This window comes from Panthera onca, chromosome F2 (genome assembly GCF_046562875.1).
Source record: "Panthera onca isolate mPanOnc1 chromosome F2, mPanOnc1 haplotype 2, whole genome shotgun sequence".
NCBI lineage: Eukaryota > Metazoa > Chordata > Mammalia > Carnivora > Felidae > Panthera > Panthera onca.
The window spans coordinates 62905053-62931946 of NC_138356.1; the positions used below are offsets into that span (position 1 = coordinate 62905053).

A 26894-nucleotide genomic window follows, 5' to 3' on the forward strand; every position below is an offset into this window, starting at 1 on the left:
CCATCCCTACTTTTCTTCTTGTACCTCACTTCCTCCCCTTCCTTTTCTTCCTATTCTTCACTCCTTCCTTTTTCTTTTTTGTCTTCATCTTCCTCTTATTTTAGTTAAGTCTTTTATTACATTTGGTTATTTTTCTCATGTGATACAGGAGATAACCAAACCCCTTCCCAGTCCTTGGGATGTGAATTGTAATTGGTCAAAACAAAAAAGAAAAAGTAATTCTATTTTTCTTGACAGTGACTGGTATAGACTGATTTAAGACCAGTCAAGGCTAGTGGATTTTGAGTAAAATTTTAGTGGGGGCATATCTGGGCACTTCCTACTAAAGAGAGAATAGAAGAAAAAAACCTCCTTTCTTAGATGGGATTATGTCTACATGAAGTTTTGAAGATGTATAATCATCTTGCTAATACCTAAAAAGACTTTGTCCATACTCTGAGGATGGCAGAAAAACAAGATGGAGAATATCTGGTTCTTGGTAGTGTTGTTGACCCTTTGAATTAAGAAACCCTAGAATAGGGGCGCCTGGGTGGCTCAGTCGGTTAAGAGTCTGACTTCAGCTCAGGTCATGATCTCGCGGTCTGTGAGTTCAAGCCCTGCGTCGGGCTCTGTGCTGACAGCTCAGAGCCTGGAGCCTGTTTCAGATTCTGTGTCTCCCTCTTTCTCTGACCCTCCCCTGTTCATGCTCTCTCTGTCTCAAAAATAAATAAACGTTAAAAAAAAAATTAAAAAAAAAAAAAAAAAAAAAAAAGAAACCCTAGAATAGCCCAGGGTCTAGGCATATTGTTATGTTAAGCAACTAGCCCTCTGTTGTTTAAGATAATCTCAGGTGGGTTTTTGTAGCTTGCAGCAAAATGATTTCTGATCCAGATTTCTCTATCCCTATTTACTTGATGCCTTGCATTTGGTAGCATTTGTCATTGTTGATCTCCTCTCCATCCTTCCTGAAACTCATGTATCTTTAGGTTTCTGTGACTCACAGTCCCTTTCTTTTTCTGCCACCTAACACTACATCTTGAGTAACTTGCTGTCTGCAATTCCATCAGGACTGTAAACTTTAATACGTCACACGACCCATTCTTACTTCTCTTGGTTTCTTTATAGTGTCTCCATAGAGAATTCACCCATTCCAGTGGAATTTGTAAGCTAAAGACTCTTACTTTTTTAAAAAAATTTTTTAATGTTTATTTATTTTTCACAGAGAGAGAGAGACAGAGCATGAGCAGGGGAGGGGCAGAGAGAGAGGGAGACACAGAATCTGAAGCAGGCTCCAGGCTCTGAGCTGTCAGCACAGAGCCTGACACGGGCCTCGAACTCACAGACCACAAGATCATGACCCAAGCCAAAGTAGGACGCTCAATCTACTGAGCCACCCAGGCGCCCCTAAAGACTCTTACTTTTAAATCTACAGTCCCAGTCTCCTTTCTGAATGGCAGACTCACGTACCTAACTACCTAACTGGCATCTGCACTTTGATGTCAACTAGCCATACTAGTCATCACATGGGCAAAATGGAAGTGTCCACCCCCTACTCACAATATTGGCCCTCCTATAAGGTTTTGCTGTCTTAGTAAATGTCCTTACCACAGAACCCTTGGTACAGGTAAAAAATCCAGGATTTGGGGATTTTTATTACTTTATTTTCCTTACACCCCGTACACAACTTTGCAGGCTTTTTCTCCAGAATGTGTCCTGAGTTCAGCTACTACCCACAAATCTTACTGCTAATACTTGAGTTCCAGCCTTCATCGTTGCCTGTTCTATAGTGGCCTCCAGCCTTGCTGATCTCCATGCCTTCACACAGTGATGTGCTCTTCCCTCGCTGAGTTCTTCTTCAGGGTAATCATTTTAAAATATAAGTCAGATTAAGTTACTTCTCTTAAAACCATCCAACGATTTAGCTATCTGTTTATTTGTTTTGGATAAAATTATGGCCTATTTCCCAATGACAGTATAAGCTCCTTAGGTGGAGGACCCTGTCTTTTTTAACTGTATCCCTGGTGTCAGTTTATATTTGGAGTCTCTATGTCAGATTCAGGACCTCACTGTTAGTTGCCAGGATTCCAGGTCTCCTGAGACCATAGATGTCCATTGTCCCTGTTGCTTCCAAGGATTATTCATCTGGTTGAGATCATAGCAAATACAGGTGCTAATGCACTTTACCATTTTTATGTGGGAGAATCTTTATACATTCTGTTCCACCTTCTTCTCTTTGGAAGTAGAAGATATTTAGAAAGCAGAAAACTTTGAAGCTTGTTGGTTATAGGCTTATATCAGCCATGATATAATATCAGCCATGGCGTTAGGTAAAATCTTCACCTCTCTTAGTCTCAATTTCCTCTTATATAAAGTGGTGATAATTTTACTTACTTTTCAGAGTTTTATTTGCTGGGATAAACAAGCAAATTTCACTGCATGAAGGTAGTGATCGATCAATATCACTGTTATTATTCTTTATTAATTTGTTGTATCTGCAATTTTCTTAAGAAGATAGATGCCTGAGGAATTGGGCTTTGATCCAATCTATGGACCTCAAATTCCACTGGCATCAGCTAGTCCTGTGAGATGCTGAGTATGACCCTGTTAGCAACACTTTCTCTGAGCCACTTTCTCTTCTTTGATTTGGAAGCAGATTTAGACGAAAACAAAGCGAACTTAGAGGTGCCTGAGTACAGTCCCATCGACTTGTTTATTGGGTTGCATTGGGCAAGACAGTTAAATTTTAATTTATTCTTATCACTTAACTTTTGTTTTCCTCATCTGCGTAGTGAAAATAAATTTTCGCTTGCAGGCCTTATATTATGGTTTTTGTAGTGAACATTTCTGAGTTTGTCTCTTGGGGATCATCTCCAACTCTCCTGGATCTTCCTCCAAATTCTGCTCCCATTTCTTGTCATCCATATGGTGACTTCAGGAATAGAGAGAGTTCATTAGCCCAGCAGGGTAGGCAGGATCAACAGAACATTTGTTGCCAGGAATTTTGGAATTGACAAGTGCAAAGGAAGTTAGTATCTCTGTAGGGCCAGACATTTTAAGATATAAATCTTTGGAGCTGTTGGTAAGCCAGTTTCCTGCCAAAGGGAGAAAACTTGTCTGCAACAAGAGGAAATAAAAGGCACGTGCAGAGAAGGCCGTGGAGAAATCATGCCGTAAGAGACGTGGTAGACTTTGAGTTGCTGGTTCTAAACATTCCTAAAGTCCTGCTATATCCATAACCCTCATTTGGTCTGCTTGTTTAAACTTCTTTGGAATTTTTTTAGTCATAATTCATCCTTTCTTGCCTCAATGAGTCAGAGTCCTGTTTCTGACACTTGCAAACAGGGTATCCAGAAGCCAGTGGCCTTTTATAAGTTATGTGCCTTCTCTGAGCCTTAGTTTCCTTCACTGTCAAGGGCGCAATACTTACTTACATTTAAAAACCTATATGGTGCCTGATACATGGTTGGTGATTCCTATTAGGTAGCTGTTCTTATCATTAACAATATACTCCTGTTAGTGATAGACTCTCTTTGACCCACTCACCTTCTGTCCCATAGTGCCTTGTGAGTGGGCCTTGTAAGAAAAAGCAGACTGAATGTGCACCAGAGGTACTAGAAGCAGGAAGTGTTTCTGACAGAGACTTCTGGAAAGCTCTCGTTTTAGTCAGGCTAAGGAGTTAATGGAATTTGGAATTGATGAGTAATGAAAAGAGAGATTAGCAAGGCTGACATGATCTGAATTTCTTTAAGAGTTCTAACTAGTCAGTCTCCAGAGTACCAATTTAAATCATCTTGGTCACATTGCAAATAAAACTTGTGATTGCTACCCCCCCAAACAGCATTTTCTTACCTAACATCTGCTGTTAACAGAAGTGGTAGGAAACAGAAAATGAGGGAAATGATAGAAAACAGAGCAAGAGTTTTAAGACAGGCGTTCTAGAGGTGAAGAATACAAACACAGAGCCATTTCTTCTCCCCCTTAAATAACAGAGGAGAAGAAAGCAAGGTATGATAAAATATTAGTTTCACTGTAACATAGACAGCCAATTTATGCTTTTTTTCATCAATAAACTTTGTTTTTAGAGCGGTTTTAGGCTCACAGCAAAGTTGAGCCGAAAGTACAGAGTTCCCGTATCCATTCTGCTCCCCTCCCCCCCCCATCCGACCTCCCCGTTATCAACATCCAGAGTAGTATACTTGCTACAATCTTCCTTCACTTAGCAATATGCATTTCAGTTTCCTCCAGTTCTTTTCTTGGCTTGCTAGCTCATTTCATTTTAGCAGCAAATCATATTCCAGTGTCTGGATATGCCACAGTTTATCTTGTATTGAAGGAAACCCTGTTTTTGTTCAAAGTTTTCCAAATTTCAGCAATTATGACTATAACTACTGTAATCATCCATTTGTAGGTTTGCGTGGACATAAGTTTTGATTCATTTGGGTAAATACCAAGAAGCATGGTTACTGGATCATATGGGAAGAGGATGCTTAGTTTTGTAAGAAGTTGCCAAACTATCCCCCAAGGTGATGGTACCATTTTCCATTCCTGCCAGCAATAAATGAGTTCCTGTTGCTCCTTGCCTTCATCCCCACCAGCATTTAGTGTTGTCAGTGTTTTGGATTTTGGCCAGTCTAATAGAGATGTGGTGATATCTCATTATAGTTTTAATTTGCATTTCTGTGATGACATATAACGTGGAGTCTCTTTTCATATGCCTCTTTGCCATCTATATATCTTCTTTGGTTAGGTGTCTGCCAGGTCTTTGGCTCATTGGTTAATCAGTGTTTGTTTTCTTATTGTGGGATTTAAGAGTTCTTTATATATTTTGGATAATAGTCCTTTATCAGATGTTTCCTATGCAAATATTTTCTTCTAGTCTGTGGCTTGTGTTCCTATTTTCTTGAGATTGTCTTTATAATCTATGTTTTTGAAATTGAAAATAGAACTATTTCTTTTGATGTGTGTGCACTGGTACACCTCAGGTTTAAGAACATCTCAAGGCCATGTATAAATTTCATCACTGCTCCATCATCCACCTCTGATTTTATGGACAGCAGTTGTCTCTGGGCCAACTCATGCATTCCAGACAGTCACCTCAGCTATTACTACTGTCTCTTCCATTCAACATATTTGCCAAAATTCGCATAGGCAGAGATAGGAGAAATGCAGTACAGCCTTAAGTGATGTCAAACAGGACTAAGTTCAGCACTGATTTTTATAATCTTTATCAACATAGTATAAACATAAAATGAATTGACTTTATCCCCTCCTACTGCAACAAACAGAAACAGAGTCCTTTAAGCTGATAACCTGGTTGTATTTTCTCAGAGTGAATTTAAGAGGCAGTAGGAGTCCATTGGCATCTGACTTCCATAAGGAACAACTCAGCATAAAATTCTACAAAACAAAACAAAAAATCATTGTATTTGGCAGGAACTCAATTTTCAATACCCTCAGGCAACAAGTCAATTAATTATGTCTTTTGTAGGGATTCAGTCGCTCTGGGGCCACAAGTGCAGCTATTCTCTTATTCAGACGCATTTTATTCTTAATTCGTTCTGATGGCTCCTGAGGATATCTAGTTCTTAAAATGAGATATTTGCTAGCTTATGTATTGATGTTTCTTTTATAGATGAGGCCAGCATCTGGTCACGCATACATACACACTGCTATGAGATAAAAGTTAGGCAAGACTAAATCTTTTTATTCCATGTTGCCTGGTTTTGAACTTTGGAGTTTGAGACAAATACACGTGCTTAAAAGGATCAAACCTCTGCTCTGAAAAAAAAAAATATTAACTTTATCTTTAGACCTCACTGCTGCTCTCCATTATTATAGTTAAATTTTAATGCATGGCATATTTCCATTTTTGCCTCAGCTTCCAGGAAACAGAATAGCATTCACTCTCGATAGTAATTGATTATTTAACTGGACCCTAGCCTCTTGACAAGCCTCACAATTGCTTCTATGTCCTTTGGAGAATTTTTTTATTGTTACTTATTATATTCAGTGGTGTGTTTCATTCTTAAGCAATTTAAATGATTTTTAAAGAAATTCCAATGCATTTCAATAACTTCTTTCAGCAGAACTTTACTGAGTACTATGCCAATAAGGCATTGTCTGTTAGTTTCAAACCTACCCTCTGTACTCAGCTTTGTGAGGCTGGCTCACTGGCAATGTGCAGGCCTCTTTGCGACTCCTGGTAGGCTGGATTCATGTTGGGATCTGCCAGTAGGGGGCGACAGAGGGAGACTGGCAGGTTTGAAGAGGAAAAAGGGATATTTTCCTTCCTCTCAGCTTCCCATGGGCTGGCTACCTTTCAGCTTTCTGTTCCCAGCATATTACCCAAACAATACTTCTTTATCTCTTAGCAGTTGATCTTTCCCATAGCAACCACTGGATCCAAAGTGCAGTTACTTCTTCCAGAGTGAGCAAAGCTCATTTCATCTCACTTACCATCTTGCCAGTCGTGACCTGTCACAGTCCCTCTTTGAAGATGTGGATGCTGAGCTCACCACGTTGCTCTTTGATGCTTAGAGACACCAGCTGTGGAGAGCTCCCTCCTCAGAGCCCAGAATTTCAACTTGCAAGGACCCTCTCTAGGTTTCTAGGATTTATTATTTCCAACATCCCCTTTCCTCCCCCAGCCTGACGGGTGGTAGTCACTTCCAACAGTTGCCACTTGTGAAATACTTGTGAGTTCTGTCTGTATTCCTTCAGGTACCTAGTTAACTTCATAATAATTAGTACTTGTTTATATTAAATTCCCTCTCATCAAATAATTGGTATAGTCTCTGACACCCAGCTGGCTCCTAACTAATGGAGATGCTTAACATGAATGAGGTATAGTTTTAAGTGCCATGGAATGGCCCTGACCCAGATAAATCTGCTACTTCCATAGAATTGATCTTCTTGTAGGGTTGGACAGGCAACATGCATAAATACATACAGTAAAACCTTAGTCTGTGAGCATAATTCATTTCATAAACATGCTTGTAATCCAAAGCACTTGTATATCAATTTCCCCATAAGAAATAATGGAAACTGGAGTGACTGGGTGGCTCAGTCGGTTAAGCATCCAACTTCAGCTCAGGTTATGATCTCACAGTTTGTGGGTTCAAGCTACGATTCTCTTGCGATTCTCTCTCTCCCTCTCTCTGACCCTCCCCCACTTGCATATACTCTTTCTCTCTCTCTCAAAATAAATAAATAAATAAACTTAAAAAAAAAGAGTGGAAACTCAGAAGATTCGTTCTACAACTCAAAAATATACATATAAAAATGATTACAATACTGTTAAGATAATACAAAATAATAAAGAAAATATAAAATGTAAAGAAAGATAAAAAAAATTAACCTGTACTTACCTTTGAAAACTTGCATGGCTGGTGTGAGGGAGACAAGAGAGAGGAGGGTTTTTATGCAAGATGACTTTCACTATCACTAATGGACTACAGTACAGCATTAATAAACTCCTGTCATATACTATATTTAATGTAACTGGCAATGAGAGAGTAGAGGAAAGTGTCTATATCTGCAGGCAGCCTGACCTAGAATGAAGCAGAGCATTCCTAAGCTTACTGTTGTCTGGAAAAGCAAAGGACTGTCTGTAAGTGCTTTGAAGTGACAAAAAATACACTAGTGCCAGCTGTGGGCACCTTCCAACGTTCTGAAAAACCACTGATTTCTGCCAGACACTGCAGCCTGAGATTAAGCATCTGAGCACGGGAAACAATCACCCACAATCCCGCAGTGAGAGAGAGACAAACCATTGGCTCTGTTGTGACCATGTGACACGTACTACTTGTATTACAAGTCACTGCTCATTTATCAAGTTAAAATTTATTAGAAATGTGTGCTCGCTTTGCAGAATACTCACAGAACAAGTTACTCGCAATCCAAGGTTTAACTATATTAAAACAAATGATACTTTTTCATTATTATGCAAAAAAAAAAAATAATAAAGGCCGGTAAGGGAGAAGAGAGTGCCTGGGTGGCAGGAAGAGGCTGCTGTTGTTTGGACGGTAGAGAAAAGCCCTCTCTGGGCAGGCCTGCACATATCAATGTTTTTGAAGGAAGAATAGGATCAAATTATATAGCTATGTGGAGCCACAATGTTTGGGGCAGAGAGATTTGGAAGTGCAAAGTCCCTTGAGCAAGCAGGCTTGCTGGATGGCCAGGGAATGGAAAGGCCAGTGTGTCTGTAATAAAGGGAGCAAGTAGGAAAAGTACTGGGAGATGAAAGCAAAGAGGAGACTGGACGACCAGATCCTGCAGGGCTCTGGGAGCCATAGTCAGCATTTTAACTTTTCATCAAAGTGATATAGTAACCCAGTGAAGGAGTTTTGAATATAGGAAGCATAAGCAAGTCCGCCATGATCAAAATTTTATTGAGCATGTACTTTGTGCCAGGCACTGCTCTAAAAGCCAGTATTATAGCAGTGAACAAAATCAGTTTATTCCTGCCCTGCTGGCAGTGCAGATAGACAAGGAACTCCTAAGTCAATATGGAATAGGTCAGATGATAAGTGTTCTGGAGAAAAGTGGAGTGGGGTCACAGTGCAGGGAGTACCCGGGGGAGAGCCTGTGGAGAGCAAGGGACAGTAGGAAGGCCAGTTAGGACGCTATTGCAATACTCTGGGCAGGAGTTGATGGTAGTTTGGACCACAATGGGGATGAAGATGTTTTTTAAAAATGGGGTCAGATTCTAGATATACTTCATATGTAGGGATGATAGGATTTTCTGATGATTTATATGGCTCCCCGTTGCTCTCAGAATAAGTACAGATCTTGGCCATGGCCTACAAGATTTGGCACGATCCTGTTTCTGCCCTGCATTTCTAACCTCTTCTCTCACTCCTGCCTCCCCATTATACACTGTTCTTTTACTCTACTGAACACTTAACCAAATTCCCAAAAGAGCCATGCTGTCACTGCCTGCTAGTCATCTGCATATACCAGTGCCCTTCAAGGACTTATTTACCTATAGAGCTTTTTCCCCACCTGCTTCAGGCCATGGCTTACATTTTTCCTAGTCACACAAGCCTCACCTATTTTCTGAAGATGAGGTTAGGTGTCTCTCCTATGAGCCTCACTCCAAGGCGGATTTGATCTTCAGCAGCTAATCAGACATCCAGACAGCCATGCACTCTCTTCTTGTAATCAAAATTCTGTTTGTTTAGCCACATCATGAACTCTGTTTTGGCTTCACAGCTCTTGGTTGAGGGAAGAGCTGAGGAAGGGTCCCTTTAGACCACAAACATAAAGGTACAGGACCCAAAACAGTAGACATGCTTGGCGGTCATCATGCCATTCGATGAGTATTTGGTGTGGACATTCCTCAATGTGTTCGTATTTAGAAACAACTTTATACTAATGAAGAAGAATTGGATGAGTCACTTATGTTTTTGTTTGGAATCTAATGTTTTGCTGTCGTGGCCCTAAAATGCCCTTTCATCTTTTTCTCAAGATCTTAACTTAATCACTTATTTTAATGCTTTGTTTTTACTTTTTGATTGTGAACATACACAGCTTTTAATCACCAACTCACAGCACCCTGTAGAAAGAGCTAACATATATGCAAAATATATCACATGCTCATTTCCCGAAATATGGAGTGAGTATCTTCAAACCTTGGAAACACTTCAGTTCCATGAAATAAATCTCCCCAGACTGGTAAATTCCCTGAGATTATCATAACAGACTTGCTAAATCGAATTGAGAAAGGATTTCTATTTTGAGAGAATACTGCTTTTGGCAGCCAGGGGAGCCTTCTGTAGACATCTTTTGGAGAATGGGATAACTCATCTGACTTCATCTTAGCCAGAAATAAATATTCTTGGTGCCTGATGTAGGTGCATTACCGGAAGGTTGGTAGCCTGGCTTAGTATTGCTTACAGAAATTATTTATGGTTGGCACTCCCAGTGTGTTTAAAAAAAACTCTTTTCACATTTGGTTAAATGTTTCTGTCTTGCTTTTCATTATTTAGTTGAAGTCTACCTTCAAAATTCTCAAAGTAAGGTTGTTGTTGGACACAGCTCTATCTGAAATCCAGGAAATAGTTTTCATTTTGGCCCCTGTTCCGGAGAACCCACATCATGTATATTCATGCAATTTTCTCATTCGAAACTACTTTTTGTTTCTCAGTTGCAGCCAGGCTTTTATTAACATGCTTAAACCAGTAAATCTTCATCTTTACTGGAGTGAGCTAATCGTGTCCTATAATGAAGAGATCTGAACTTCACTTGTCAAGTTTATGTTTATACATAGGCCACCTCATTGAAAGCAGACCAGCTTAAGGAGTGTCTTTTCAAAAAATACATTGAATGAGTACTTAAAAAAAATATTTCCTTACTAATGATATTTTTATTTATTTATTTATTTATTTGTTTGTTTGTTTATTTATATTGTTTATTTATTTTGAGGGAGAGAGAGAATCCCAAGCAGGCTCTGCCCCCAGCACCAAACCCTATGGGGGGGGCTCCATCTCATGACCATGAGATCATGACTGTGAGATCATGACCTGACCCAAAATCAAGAATCAGATGTTTAACCGACTGAGCCACCCAGGCTCCCCACTAATGACATTTTAAAAACTTAATTCTATAGATGTTATTTTTGCTGGAAATATGCAAACTCTTCCTACTAGTATTTACAAATCTACTTCATGATACGCCATTTACTGTTGTTTAGAATGTGCACCTTACCCGTGACACTCTTTCTTATATGAAAATATGTAGTCGTTAACTTGTTTTATTAATTCCTTTAGAATGAGCTCTGTGTTCCTCTCTGCTTAGCTAACTCCTCTGCCCCTGTCAATCCAGGTGAAATCTCACCTTACAGCTTTACCTGATTTTGGCAAAACGTTCTGTAGATCATGGAGATGCCGCTACTAACTGTATTGTATGCCCTAATTGGAGTCAATGCAGGCAAATATTACCTGGGTGTCAAAATTTGTCCACTTATAAAAATGAATGTACTATTATAATGGAAATTATAGGCACTGGGATAAGTTTTGTTTGTTTGCTTGCTATTTAACAACTGAGATGCATCGTAGGGGACATTGTTTTGGCCCTTCCACAAGCCAGTTAACATTTATCCAGGTAATAGCATCTGATATATCTTGGGACTTCTACCAGTGATGCCCACAGTGTGGACCTATAACTGATCGGAGAGAATGAGGTTCAGTACCTAAGAAGTCTTCATTGCATTGGCATTGGGCTGTGAGGATATTATCCTTGAGTTCCAGAGGCCATTTTGATGGGCAAGCAAACTTGAAAATTAAGCCATTTCAGAAGAAAGAAGGCATATGGGACAGACCACTTCCTGACAGTATGGAACACCTGAATCCAGGTGTGCCAGAAGCTAGAGACTCCTAGGGTTTTCAATTACATGGTCAATAAATGTATTTCAGTTTTACTTATGTATTTACTTTTTTGCTTAAGAAAGTTTAGGTTAAGTTTTTGATGTTTGCAGTTGAAAGAACTCTGGGAGCGCCTGTGTGGCTCAGTTGGTTAAGTGTCTGAATCTTGATTTCGGCTCAGGTAATGATCTCCCGGTTTGTGAGATAGAGCCCTGTGTCGGGGTCAGAGCTGAGAGTGGATTCTCTCTCTCCCTCTCTCTCTGCCCTCCCCCCTCAAAATAAATAAATAAACACTTAAAACAAAGAAAAATCTCTGAATAAATATGTTAGTCCCAGCTTTATAGATGAGGGAATTAAGCTGAGAGAGGTTTAGAAAATTGCAGAGCAAAACTAGAATTAGCAGTCAGGTGTATCTACCTCCATGGTCCATTCCCTCTTCTCCACTGTAGTGCTATACAGTTTTCTGGTATGCTTTGCTGGTATGTTCTGGCTCTGTGAAAATAAATGTATGTATTTATCTGGGAAGGTGGGACAGATAAAGGCCTAGATTTGCAGTGGTATCATTTTCTACTAGTATTTTGGAGGAAGAGATTATGACGGACATAGAAACGTTTGTGTTCTAAGTACTTGTAATAGAAGCTCCATTAATATTCATTGAGTTTTTCAGGGATTAATATTCAGCACACGTGGTCTTTCCCGGTTTCCAGCACGTTGGTTGAAGTCAACACCATTCTTATTCATAGAGAGACCTGCTAGTCTTTGTGTCTGTGTTACTCCAGTGTCTCCTGTCCACAATCCCTGTCTCCATCAATTTACATTATTTTCAGAAACACAAACCAGGGTTGAGATAGCCCTTCACAAGGACACTTATATTGGGAAAAACTGGGAAAATTGTGGCTACTCCCAGGCTGGATTGCAGATAAGGTTGCAAGAAACATCTGAGTTTCATTCCTGGAATTGTCCCTACATTTCAAGGTGGCCTGGGACATCGTTATTTTTCTATGTTTCTCCAAAGGGAAGATAATAGAAGTAGGAGGGGAATGAGCAAACATCCCCAAATAAATAAATTTATTCTTTGCCACACTAAGTATTGCATTCCCATTTTCCTGAAATTACTGTGAACTCACAGGCCAGATCTCAAAGAGAGCCTTTGAAATTTCAGAAATAGCCCTTTTGATTTATAGTTAGAAGAACAAAAACAAAAACCCAACAAATGGAAAACAGGCTTGGTGCACACACAAAGCTCCAGGCAGGTGGGCCATTCTGCTCAGTCGGTGTCACTTACTAAGACCTAATTAGCTAGGCTGCCTTGGTGGCATTTTCAGAAAGGAAACTGGAATCCTCTGCTTGTAAATGTCTCTATTAGCTCAGTGTGAATGTTTTCATTGGCCTTTAGAGAAGACTCTAGGTCTATTATGGTTTTGTTGATGGCTAACAGTGTTCTTGGCGCTGAGTGAGATATAGAAGAAGGTACAGGATCCGCCCAAGGCGCTGCAACCTAAGTTAGTAAAACAAATAACTTGCTATTAGTCTTGACCTTGCTGGAAATTGGGCTTAAATATCAGTGGTGCTAAATTCCAGAATATTTCTATTTATGCCCTGTTGGGATGGGCAGGAATGACATTGTGGAACAACTGCATTGCTTAGTATGCTTCCTTTCTTCCATTTTTAGCATGTCCATCTGTCTTCCATACTCCAGGGCTTTTTCCATGCCTGACTTAACCACATACATGGTGTTTCAGCATCCACTTGTTTTGATGTAATGTTTGCCCTCATCTTAGTTTATTCTAGTTGAATCTCATTTATCTCCACCCACTGTGGTGGTAGCAAAAAGTGTTGGTCCAGATCAACCCTAAGTAATTTTTTGTATGTGTGGGAACAAATATTTTTTTTCTTAGAGACAATTGTGTGGGTGCTGTGGCACTTCAAATAAAATTGTGAATCTTGAGTGTGAACACCCATCCAGCTAGGCAGCGGTTGAAAATCAGCCAGCACCCTCTGCCCGTGTAGTTTTTCCCCATATAGGTAGGGAAGGAAAATATTTCACTTCAGACTCTGTGATGTTCATACCTTTGGGAAGAGTGGGTGAAGTGGGAAAGGTGGTCAGGGGAGGGAGAGGACGACCAGTGTGACAGAATGTGGAAAAGGGAGGCAAGAAATACGTAATCTGCAGGCTCATTTTTATGGCTGGTGTCAAGCTATTGCCAAATGGAAGCCTGTACAAGAATGAATAAGTTGAGCTGTTTACAAGTTAAGCAAATTGTTGATCTTGCCCCTATTCCATACGTAGCTCTTGCTTGTAAGCACTCCAGAGTGTGCTAGGTTTGAGATATAAAGCTGACTGAAATCTGCTGGCGAGTTCAATGATATCAATGTCAGTAAAAATGTGGTGGACTATTGACACATGCAATAGCCATGGATGAACCTTGCGACCGTATGTTGAGCCCAAGAAGTCAGACCCAAGAGCCTAGGGACCGACTCATTCCATTTAAATAAAAGTTAAAAAAAAACCAGACAAATTAAGCTATGATGTTAGGACTCTGCAGAATTTGGCCCTCGGCAGGGGTGGTGACTGAAAGAAGGGGTGATGTGGTGCTCTGGGCTGTTCGAAATGCTCTGTGTCTTGGTCAGGGTGCTGGCTGTATGGGTGTGTCCCCTTTTATAAATGTATCCAGCTGTATACTTATAATTTGTGTATTTTTCTGTATATATTTTGTATTTAATTTTAAAAGATTATTTTAAAATCGCTAATGTCTGTTAGATGTTCGCTTGCATATATGTCGTTACGGAGCTGCTAAAAACTTCTAAAGAGCTGTCTCTGCTTGGTTTTTCAAATTAGTAGCTGACTAACACTTGATTTCTGAGAGATATTTGTTATTAATTTCTGGTTACAGAAAAGGAGCCAGTGTGTCTTGGGCAGTAGCCTGATGGATACCTAGGTATTAGTGATGGATATGTGCCCTCTTCATAATCAAAGGCAGTGAAGCCAAGAACTGAGTCCTCTTAGTGTGCTCTCTCTGGACTCAGGAGGAGGGAAGCGGGGCTAGATTATGGCAATTTCATGGTAGATAAAGAAAAATATTCTTACTCCATTACTCCTCAGATCCTGAAAGGTATGGCAGCTACTGTCACCAGAGTCTGTCACCCTCCTTTGCACCGTGGCTCACTTTTAACCAGCACATCTGGGAGAACCTGCTCACCCCCTTCTCCAGTGAAAACAGTCTCTCTCTCTCTCTCTCTCTCTCTCTCTCTGTCTCTCTCTCTCTCTCTCACACACACACACACACACACACACACACACACACACACACACAGGGAGTAGGCATTGAAAGACTATGGTTGACCTGGTATATGAGAGATCAGAGAGAAGAAAGAGGACAGAGGAATGAGAAGAAAGATGAAGCGGTAAAGAAAAGAGAAAAGTGGAGGAGGTCAAGAGAGATGTGTTGAGGTATCTGGAGCTTGTAAGCTTCAAGGAAAGACCAACCAAGAGTGACAAAAGGGTCAGGTCTTCACACTGTCCTATTTTTAAACAAATGTTTAAAATATACTTAGAATATGCTAGGAATGGCCTTCATCCTATATACCCTATATAATTCTATTTAATTTTAATCTTATAGATGATAAAAACTGAGGGATCAGGAGAATGAACACAGTAATGTCAGACTACAGTCTAATCCCTCCTTATTCACTAACCTATATCCTCTTATTAAGAGCCCACTGAATATAAAAATAATAATGCAATATGTTCAGTGCCTAAGACATCCCAAGCATGTCTTTATCATCTTTTGTTTTCTTTTGATTTTATCATGGTAAGAACACTTACATGAGGTCTACCCTCCTAACGAAACCATGATGTAGAGTATGTTTATTATTGACTGTAGGTGCAATGTTGTACTGCATGTATCTAGAACTTATTCATTTTGCTTAACTGAAACTTTATGTCTACTGATTAGTAACTCCCTATTTATCTCTTACCTCCAGCCCTTGGTAACCACAATTCCACATTGTGATTCTGTGAACTTGACTATGTCAGTATTTCATGTAAACGGAATCACTTAGTATTTATCTTTTTGTGACTAGTTTATTCACGTAGCATAATGTCCTCAAAGTTTATCCATGTTGTCACATATTGCAGAACTTCATTTTTAAAGGATGAATAATATTCCGCCATGTGTAAATACCACATTTTCCTTATCCATTCATCTGTCAAGGGATATGTAAGTTGTTTCCGCATCTTGGCTTTTGTGAATAATGCTGCAATAAACACAGTTGTGTTAATATCCCTTTGAGATCTTGATTTCAGATCTTTTGGATAATTACCCAGAAGTGGTATTGCTGGATCATGAAGTTCTATTTTCCATTTTTTGAAGAACCCCCATAATGTTTCCAGAGTACCTGTACCATTTTACGCTCCTACAATAATGCACAAGAGTTCCAGTTTGTCCACCTATGTTTGTCCTCACCTCAACATATTTATCTTAAATAATTTGTTTTTGTTCCTGCTGATCAACATGTGCATATGTCTAGGTCTGGTTATCCGTGCCCATTTGTACTGGCTCCTTGTTACTGGCTGTGACCTTCTCATTTGGGGTTCCAGCTGGAGCTGGGCGGGACTGCATGGAACCGCTCCAGGCCACATGGCCCCTCTGGTCACTCTGGTCTGGAGTCATTCCTCCTCACCATCCATCCTCCCCACCAGGGCTTCTCTGGAACTTGGCCAGCTCCCAAAGGGAAAGATAGGTCACTGGGCAGATGACCATGTGCCTTTAACTGCTGACCCTGATTTGTGTGTACTGGCTTTGAGGGAGGATTCTTGTGGCTTCTTTTCACTGTGGGTTTATATTTAAGCAAAGATTAGATTTGCTACACACTTCTCACTGACACACGAAGGTTTTGGGTGTGCATCATTGGATAGCTTCCCACAAAACCAACGGGCTATAGAAGTCAGTTGCGCCATATGTATATGTAATCAACTTAGAAATTCATATTTGCATGACTGAAATGACTCAAAAATGTTATAAAGGTTAGTTACAGAATCATCACAAGTAATTGAGTATCCATGACCTGCAAGTATTAAGCCAGGTAATTGTGTGGATTCAGAGGTGTGATGTCAGAGGCTGGAATAAAGAAACAACTGAGATGAGGCTGACAAATATTGTACTAAAAACCAAGTCTGTGCTGAGTGAAGGTAATTAGCAATAGGAGAGCAAATGGACACATGCTAAGATGAAAGAGATGGTCACTTCGCAGTGTAGGTAAAAGGACCTTTCCTTACATCTATAGAAGTGATTGTTTCTATGTATTTGCCAATCAGATACAGTGACAATTGGTGGTTTGTATAAAGTATGTCTTCAGTGGCCAAATAAGGTAGGAAATACTAAAGAAAATATATGCAGGTTTCTCTACAGTAAGATCTTCCTGACTTGTTCTTAATGCTAATATTGAAGCTCCAAGACAGAGGTAGATTTTCTAGAATCCCGTTTTGCACCTTGAAAACATTTTTTTTTTTTTTTTTTTTTTTTTATTTTATTTTTGGGACAGAGAGAGACAGAGCATGAACGGGGGAGGGGCAGAGAGAGAGGGAGACACAGAATCGGAAACAGGCTCCAGGCTCCGAGCCATCAGCCCAGAGCCTGACGCGGGGCTCGAACTCACGGACCGCGAGATCGTGACCTGGCTGAAGTCGGACGCTTAACCGACTGCGCCACCCAGGCGCCCCATTGAAAACATTTTTATATGCATTGTCTTCTGGAACTAGTCTTTGGAAATGTTGGAAACAATGGTTTAACCTTTTCCAAATCACCTGCCTGTCATTTCATGTTCTCTTTTCTTTAGGTCTGGAGGAGAAAAATCTAGACAGCATAATGTAGTGGAAAATTGACCAGAGAGTAGCCGAAGATCTAGGCTCATCACTCAAGGCTGTTTTGATTTCACCTTTTATGAAAATAAGCCCCTCCCCCCCCCCCCCCCCCCATCACACACACACTGTCCTCAACAAGTTATTTTACTTGAGACTCAGTCACCCGCAGATTTCCAGTTTCCTTAACCAGGGAACAGATCTAGCCATGAACCCTTAAGATGCATTCCTAACATGCATTTTCCTTTTATTTTCTCAAAGTACTCAGCTCTGAGACGTTACCTGGTGGCTTCTTTTGTGTTTCTCTGGGGCAACCCAAGAAAATGAAGAGATCAAGGTCCTAAAAGGGACACATGTGTTCAAGTGTCCTAGTTTACAGGTGAAGAATCTAAACTTTCTTCAGTTTGACTTTCCCTTGGATTATAGTGCTAGTTTGTGTGAGGGACAGTGGGGGACAGATTAAGGTCATCTGATTCAGTCTATGCTGCTTCCTGTGCGGGCACACAGAGACCATAGGTTCACCCTGGAGGTGTGATTCCCTTGACACAGGGCTAATCTGTGGGAAATGCCCAGGGGAAATTCCTCCCTTCCACCCAGATCCTCTTGCTCTTGTCAGACAAGGTAACACTCAACTGAAACCGTTGCTCTTAACTCTTGGGGAAAAAATATTCAGCATAAGCAATTAGGGTTCAAAAAGTCCATTGGCCTACTAGGCCAATTGGCCTACCTAACTCTGTCCCAGAACTATTTTTTTTAAATCCAAAAATCAAATTGTAAAAAATTTAACAGATCCTAGATGCTGTTATATCAAGGGTCCCAGGAAATGATTGAGTTTAACACTTGAGGGTTCCAGAATAAGGGCTAGGGAAAATGCATGGTGTCTCTAAACCTCAGGCAATTTAACTGTGGCTGCTAAGGCATCCACAGAAAGAGTTTTTCAATTGGTATATTTATACTTTCTTTACTTAGTATTGATTCTAAATAAGGATAAAACCCATCCTTGATGGGAAGCCTATGAGTAAGAACAGATGAATTAAAGTTTGTTTTATCTTCCCACTTTCCTTTCACTGTAGCCAAAAAAAGCCTTCCCTGTAGAGGCAAACGGGATGTATTCTAGAGGAAGCAACCACTGCTTTCAGAACAACTCAATGATGAAGTGGTGGGAGAGTCCAGGGCAACAAGGGTGTTGGGTTCTGGGGCAAGTCCAGGTGTCCCTAAGCCTTTTGTCTATAAAGTTGGGGGAAATAGACCACCTTAAAGGTCCACAGTTCTCCAAACGTCCCCCGCCCAGTCTGTATGTGAATGCCCAGGTGTGTCCTTTTCTAACCCCTCTATTCCTCTTAAAACACCTGCTTTTAGGTCACATGTAAAGGAAGCACTCTCTCTCTCTTTTAGGTCTTGCAACAGATAGACTTCATCATACATATTTGCTCATTGAGTGTCTGTGGAATTGAGAATAATCTCTGGGTATTTTGTCTTGGGAGAAAGAATGATCAAGGTAGGATTATTTAGGCATTGGATGTGTGTGTGTGTGTGTGTGTGTGTGTGTGTGTGTGTGTGCACGCGCGCGTGCTTTAGGTACAAACATCATTAAGTCACACTTGCTCAAACCCAAGGTGGGGCTCCAAACCCACGGTGGGGCTCAAGTTTATCTTTACTTCAGCTATGCAACAAAGGTGTGTGAATATGCAGGTAGATCGTGTTTGTACTTTAAAAAACAATCTTTTCCAAAACTCTGGACATCCTACCCCACCCATAAATAATTCACTCCGACTTGCAGCTGATTTTCTATATCCTGGTGCACAGGCTACTTCCCCCTGCAAATGGTTACTGCTGGGTCTTTGCTGATATGTTTTCACTTCCTGGAAACATTTTTGCCTCTGTTATCTCGCTTACGTTGTATGTTTCCTTCTAAGTGCCCTCGTCCTCCACTATCCAAGTTCATTGTTCTTCCTCCCAGAGTTCCAGAGTTCCATAGTGATTTACTAATGCCTCCAAATGAGTGCTTATTTCATTCTGCCTGACAGTGTAGTGAGATGTTAAAAGAGGGATCACAAGAGAGTAGAAAACGAACAGGCATTGGAAATACAGAGGGGGTTTTAGCTATGGAAAATTCTAACTGAAAAGTGTTAAGCAAGGTTATTGAGTCTGTTTGAATCTTAGTTTTCTTCTCTCTAAAGTGTACATCACAATCACCTTGCCAATTTTTGTCAGCATAAAATGAGCTAATGTATGTAAAGAGCCTAATACAATGTTTACTACAAGGTAGATAATAGCTCGAAGTGGTTATTATCAGTTACACTGATTTAGGCATTTTGTCTTTGTGTCATTTTCTTAGTGTGTTCCCAGTATCTGGAAACTGTATCTGTTTCAAAATTGTTTGTTGAATAAGGAAATAACTCCCTTGATGTCTAAAAGTTCTTATTATACATATAGAACTGCTATAACATTTCATACACTGCTACTAAATAAATAAGGAAAAGAATTGTTTGACAAGGTAAACAGAGGTGAGAGAATAGGATGATGCAATTGTTCCAGACTAATTTATTCACCAAAGTAGTAATTCCATGGGGCAGCACTGGTGATTAGTTTATTGAATCATGTCGATCTTGAGAATTATGGGTGCACTGGACTCTGTACCTGGAGGACAGCAATAGTCAGCAATAAGAATTGATGATTATTGATCATCAATGATTATGCCTGGGCGTGGGCATAGTGGTTTAATACAGGCAACACCAACGATAACTTCATGAGGTAGATAGTAATATTGTCTTCATTTTATAAAAATGAAAATGAAGCCCATGGAAATGGAATAACCAGTCCAAATTTATAAAGGTGTAAGGGGTAGACATTGTGCTCAAAACCAGGTACTCTTGTTCACCAAACCCACTGTGACTACGGTGCCACGTGAGATTCTGTCCTCAGGCAGGTTACGCTCAAATTGAACAGAGTCAACTGATACAGAGTAATACATGCTCCAATCCAAGGACCTCAGGCAATTTGAGGCACAGAGAAGGCGCCATCTGAAAAGCAATGCTTTGCGAGGCTTTCTTTTTTTCCCCCCAGCTACTTGCTCAGTCATACTTTAAAGTTTTTTGACTACCTATTGGTGGGTTTTCCCCTCACTTTCTCATAGAACTACTATGATTCATTTAGCTGGAGGTTTGAACTGAAAGGGAAAGTACCAGCCTTTGGTCATGTTTACTCATCGTCTCTCCATAGGGGTTGCATGTGGTCATGCAAAGAAATCAAACACTTGATTGTGTTCAGAACAATGCCGCTGTTCTGTGGAGGAACTAGAAAGCCCTTCTGTTATCTCTTGTTTCTCTGGTACAGTTCTACAAACTGTGCAGTGGCTATTCTCACAATACCTTCTGCATGAACTTTGCTTCTTTTAAGGCTGGCTCGGGGAAAACCAAAGAGAAGATAGAATTGGTATAGCCGCAGCAGGGTGGCCAGACTCATTCAGACCCTACAGGTACATTTCTCAGAGCTAGCTAAGGAAGCTAGTACAGAAAGGAAGGAGAAAGAAAAATCATACAGGTGTCTTTCTCTCAGCCGCCCAATACAGAACTTGACATTGCCCCATTATAGTGACCCATATTAGAGTCTTTGTAGAGAATAGCTTTCCCTGGATTAAGGATTTTGGTTTTCTGTTACATCGATTTATTAGTACCTTGTCTTAGAGTACTAATGCATTCACACTTGATTGCCATTTGGCAGAGAGAAAGAGAGAGAGAGAGAGAGAGAAAGTGAGAGAGAGAGAGAGAGAGAGAGAGAGAGAGAGAGAGAGAGAAAGTGTTCTGAGACAAAGAAATGGGGAAGGAATCCAACGCATGGTGGAGACAAGCTAAGGCATGCTGGAAGGCATTGATAAAGCAAGGGGAAGAACATCTTTCACAGTTGGGAACAAAGAGATTGGGAAACCAGGTAAATTCCCTTTTCCCTTAGGCTGTTTCAGTCATCTTGCTTACAAATGTCTCTCCCTCTCTTCCTTCTTTTCCAGACACAGTACAAGGCAAATCACCAGAAGAGATACAAAGGAAAAGGGAACTTGATTCCTCCTCCTTCAGGTTCACAGTCTAGCAAAGGGCACATGTGTGCACAGTTAGGTCTGCAGAGGGCCTGGTTTTGGAAGGCAGGTATGCACACAGTGGCATAGAGCCATGGAACTTCTTTCCTTTTTATCTGGATCCTGAGAAAGTGAAAATGGAAGGGCAGGCATGGCTGGGACTCAGGGTGGAACTTCTCTTCACCTTCTTGTGGATAGAGTTGCCTCCAATGTGGCGTGCATGCCCACAGCCTGGGAAATCTGCAAGCAGTGCCGTGGCCTTGTGAGAACTGGTGTGATCTGTTTTGCTGAGTAAACCCAGGTCTGGCCAAAGCGGGGGCCTGCAGGTAGATCATGAGAGTGCTAGCAATGAGAGCTGACTGTTTTTTTCTTTTTTTTTTTTCCTTTGGCTCTTTTTACATGCCAGTCAACATATTAGTCTATTTAATGATCTCAGCAATCCTGCAAGTACTTTTATCATTCCCATTTTACAGATAAGGAAACTGATGCTGAGGGAAGTTCAGTAACATGCTCAAGGGCACACAAGTTAAGTGGTAGAGCTGGGGTTTCCTTCAGGAGTCCAACTCTACATGCTAAGCCTTGACCATCATGTTCCTGGATACCCAGTACTTCATAGCACAAGTGAGTACAAATAGCTGCAAGAGCCCATGCTAGGGATCCAGAAGGGTCCGTGGGAATGCTAACCATCAGAAAGGGAAGCATGTACCATGCTGATAAGTAGTGGTCTTCAGTTTTTAGGGGAGAAGAGAAGCGAATGCGACAGATTTCAGTATCAGTGGTGGTTGGGAGCAGGTATGTTGTTAGAACAGCTGGAATGTTGTCTTCACAGTGGTCCACGAAACAGTTTCATAGCCTTTTTATTATTTTATTTTATTTTATTTTATTCATTCATTTATTATTTTTGAGAGAGCACGCGCACAGTGTGGGGCGGGGGGTGGGCAGAGAGAGAGGGAGAGAGAGAATCCCAAGCAGGCTCTGTGCTGTGAGCATGGAGCCTGGCCAGGGCTCAATCTCACGAACTGCAAGATCGTGACCTGAGCCGAAATCAAGAGTCAGACGCTTAACCGACTGAGCCACCAAGGGCCTCTTTATCCTTTTTTGAAAAGGCGATGTGGTGATTGCTCTAGGCCTAAAGTCTCTGATCGGCCAGACAGGCACCACTGTTGTCATTTTAATGTTCAAATCCAACATTAGTATCAATTGACTAGGAAAGCAGTAGTGATTTTTGTGTTCAATAGATAAGTTTAAACAAATATTTTTGTTTTTGCTGTGGGAAACTATAATAAAACAGAACTAGCCTTCCAAACACAGGTTGCACTATATAATTAGGTAGATAAACATGGCTGTAGAAGTTGGCACTGCATGAACCTCTAACAAACAGCAGGGAAAAGAATATTGCAGTCATCTTTGGGTGAAGTTATAAGACCATGGCCGAAGGAACAGCCTTTCCTTAATGATAGTTTTATCTTTAAGCTTTAGCAAATATGTGACTTTAGATACTGCCCTGAAAGAGTATTTTCAGATGAACATGGTCGGCAAGGATTTAACTTTTGACACCAGTACTAGAATGCACGGACGTGAAACCTCTCATTCGTTCAAGTTTTCTGAAGTATTGCCTTGATTTTAGGCAGACAGGAAACACAAATGGGGGCACAAAATAGAAGCCCGACTCGGAACGTGTTATACACGGAGTTTGGGTCTTTCTTGGAAAGGAGGGATTATCTGAAAAAAGATTGTTGCTTTTCATGTTCCATGTCTTCCAGCCTTTTTAGCGAACTGAGCTGTAGAGCGTCTGCTCAAGCCAGGTTTCTCCCTGGTGAGCCTTCTATGGCTCAACCATTTTATGCTTTTATGGAATTAGTATGCGCTACACCGGTGACTGAAAATAATGCTACAATAACACCCTTGCATAAATATCTAAGCATCAGTGAGAAGTCCCATGGGAGAGAAACTGAAAAAGTATAAATGCATTTGAATTTGATGAGCATTACGAAATTACACCACAGAAAAAGGCGACAACAGTCGCCCTGTGTAGAGTGCTTTAGAGTGTCCGTTTCTTAGCCTTGTACTTTTGCCAGCACCAGATATCATCTTTTGCAATTCTTGTAATTGGTGAAAAATGGCCTCTTGGTGTTAATTATTTCTAGTTCCTCAATTACCCCGGATTGAGTATCTTTTGATGTTTCTTGGTGGATTTTCCCTCTTCCTTTTTTGAACTGTCTGTTCAAATATTTTGTGCTTTTCCCTAGTGGTCTTGTTACATTATTCTTAGAGCTTTGTAAGAGCTTTTAATATTATGAGTATTGATTTTTTTTTTGAAAATATTTTCTCCCACTGTTCCTTGTTTTCTAAAGATCTTTATGATGTCTTTCAAAGTATCTAAGTTGAAAGATTTAGGTAGTGAAGTCTACCAGTATTCGTATTTATGTCCTTTGAGTTTTGTGAGTTGCTTAGAAAGACTTACATATGTATATATAGGAAGTATATTGCCAGTATGTGTGTGTGTACATTTTTATGTATATATATACTATAGTTTTTTCTAGTGCCCTACGATCATAATTCAAGTCCTAATTTAATTGTCTTATTAGCATGTTTTTTCTAATACTTTTCAAAGCTTTCTTTTATGCATTTTAGTCTTTCTGTTGTATATATAATGAAATATATAGCTTATTTTTCCAAATAGAATCTAAATTTTGAGTAGCACATAATTTTACCTCCAATTGAAATGTCACCTTTATCACGTAATAAATTCTTATGGATGTTCATTTCTAGACTTTTATATTCTTTTCCAGTTTATTTGTCTATTCATGACATAGTCACCACAATGTTTTAATATCTATAACTTTATATTTTGATTTGCTACATTGTTTTCTTTGTGTTGTTTGGAATTTCTTGGCTGTTTTTGGTCATGTACTCTTTTAGTGAACTTTAGGAACAGGTGAGTAAATGTCCATTTGAAAAATTTCAATGGAGTTTTGATTGAAACTACACAGTGTATGTAGATCCACTAGAGAAAAGTGAGTAATCTTTCCAAGCAATTGTATCCACTCACACAGGATCTCTGCCAGCATGTTATCAGGCACTGGTACCTCTAAAATGTTTGAGTTGCTCAACACACTCCCCAAGTCAACACTGAAGAAAAATATTTCTCTTCCCTGTCTTAATGAATGTTAAGTCCAAACCTGTCTCACATTACCATTGAAATGCAACTACGATTCTCAGATGTCTGCCTGGTTAAGTTCTGGGTATATCATGTGAGAAGCTTTGTTGTCTGACTCTAAGGTGGTTCACAATGGGATATCTGCACAATGTCAAAGTATGAGAATTTTTCCAGAAACCAAGGACTAGATTCATTAGGTTAGATTCATCACATTTTCAATGAAGACCAATTTTATTGGATTCTCTCCCTTTCATCTAAGGCTATGCAAACATGCCTACAAGAGCGCCACCCAATCCAGTTAATTCTCATTCTGGAAAATTATCAGTAAAATTCAACAACAACAAAAATTCCCACTAATATGTTATTTAACATTATGCACATTAAATTATTAGATAAATTAATAAACTTTTCACTTTTTCTTTCCCTCCTTCCAATAATGCCTTAATTTATTTTTAAAAGATTGGAGAACATAGGTACCATTCTCTAAACTATAGTTTTTACTTATTATTGTAGCATTGTGATTCTTACAAATTGCAAGCAATCTAAATGTTCAAGCAGCTTGGTAAATACATCTTTGTATATCCATATAGCATTATATTATTCAGCATGTTAAAACAATGAAAGATTATTTGTAATATGTAACTGCATGAAAGGTTTAAGATATATTATTGAACAGAACCGAATCACTCTGTAGAATAGCATATATAACATGATCCATTTTTATTTAAAATAATTTGTTTATTGGGGCACCTGGGCAGCTCAGTCAGTTAAGCGTCTCTTGATTTCTGCTCAGGTCATGATCCCAGGGTGGTGAGATCGAGCCCCACACAGGGCTCTGCACTGGGCGTGGGCCCTACTTAAGATTGTCTCTCTCCCTCCCTCTCTCTCTCTCTCTTCCTCTGCTCCTCCCCCACTCTCAGAAAAATGTTCATTTAAATAAAATAAAATAATTTGTTTATTAAACACACATGTAGGCATACCTAAAGTATATGTAAAAAATAATCACTGGATCTTGGAGTTGGGAAGTATAAAATTCATATTCTACCTCATTCGTATTTATATCATTTAAAAATTTACAGTGAACATACATGTTTTATAATGAAAAATAATTTTTTCGTTTTATAAAATGAAATTTTTAGATTATTTATTAATGATCTTACTTCCTACAATAACACTTTCTCATTGTCACAGATTATTGAGAGATAGCTATGCCTCACAAATCATATGTTTTCTTCCATTACATCCCTGTACATAGAGTCATTTCAGGAGTATTACCATTATTACAATTCCTTGAAGTATTACTACGTTTCTGTCACAAAACTAACTATATAAATTGCCCCATTTAATCCTCAGGACTGGGCTGGATATTGTCCCCATTTTACAGATACAAATGAATTTTAGAAATATTAAGTCACTTGCCAAAGTCCTCCAGCCAATTAATTAATCAACATAGTAGGGAATACAACTTTAATCTCTGATTCCGACCATGGGTTCTCCCAGTGTCCTACAAAACAGTGTCCATATGCAAATTAATGAACACAAACCAGAGAGACTTTTCAAAATTCAAGGCCATAACCTTCCCATATTTGTTTTGTAGATAAACCTGGCAGGGGTGTCCAAGGATCAAAATGGGTAAAGTGCACATCCACTGAATGACAACTTTATGGTGTGACATGGGCACCTTAAATGGTCCTAATTCAGGTCCCAGGTTAAGAACCACCACTGTGTCATACCCTGAGAGACAAGGCTGCATATTCGCACGTATGCAGACATGCACACGCATACACCTGTATATTACACAACTGTTGTGCTGGGGTCCTTTTATGTTCCTCTGCTTTCTTTTCTGGTTTCAGCCTGTTATGTCCTACAGATGGAATGTTGTAGAACACAACCTAGACATCATCGAATGTGGCCATGAAATATTTCCAGTGAAAGTTTTATTTCTACTTCCCCACCATTCAGCTTCTCAATCTACTGGTCATGAGAAGTTACTTTGCTTGATCAGAATTTGAGTTGAAATTTTTTCAGAGAATAAAGAAAATTCCCAAAGGTAAGGTTTCTATTACTGTCATGATCTTACTGAATTATAGAACATTCAGAAAAGTGTAATAACCTTGTGAAATTGGCTTTTTGGCTATGTTTTATTCATCTTTGAATTCTAAATACTTGCATGGCATGAACTTGGTGCTCAATAACTCCTTTGAAATGGACTATTTCTATTTGTTGTGAAGGAAAACTTTAGAGGCTCTCTCAAGAAATCTACCCACAACCTCCCCCCTCCCCAAATTAAGTGACTTGTACAAGGTCTCTTGCCTTTTTAATTGGAGAGCTGAAGCTAGAATCAAGGTCTTGTGTCTCCGGGACTCTCATCTTCTTTCAAACCATCACAACCCAGAATTGTTAAAGCAATGTTATATTTAATTGCAAAAAGGGCTCCAGGCTCATGGACATCCCTGATGA

General features: G+C 39.8%; 1 long non-coding RNA gene across 2 annotated transcripts in view; it reads left to right on the forward strand.

Annotated features, from left to right (window-relative positions):
• Positions 1-26478, forward strand: part of LOC144615134 (uncharacterized) — a 143822-nt gene extending 117344 nt beyond the window's left edge. For both annotated transcript variants that reach the window (XR_013553604.1, XR_013553603.1), the window contains exon 4: positions 26288-26478. This is a non-coding gene — a long non-coding RNA (uncharacterized LOC144615134). The remainder of the gene's footprint in view (positions 1-26287) is intronic.
• Positions 26479-26894: the final 416 nt, after the last annotated feature.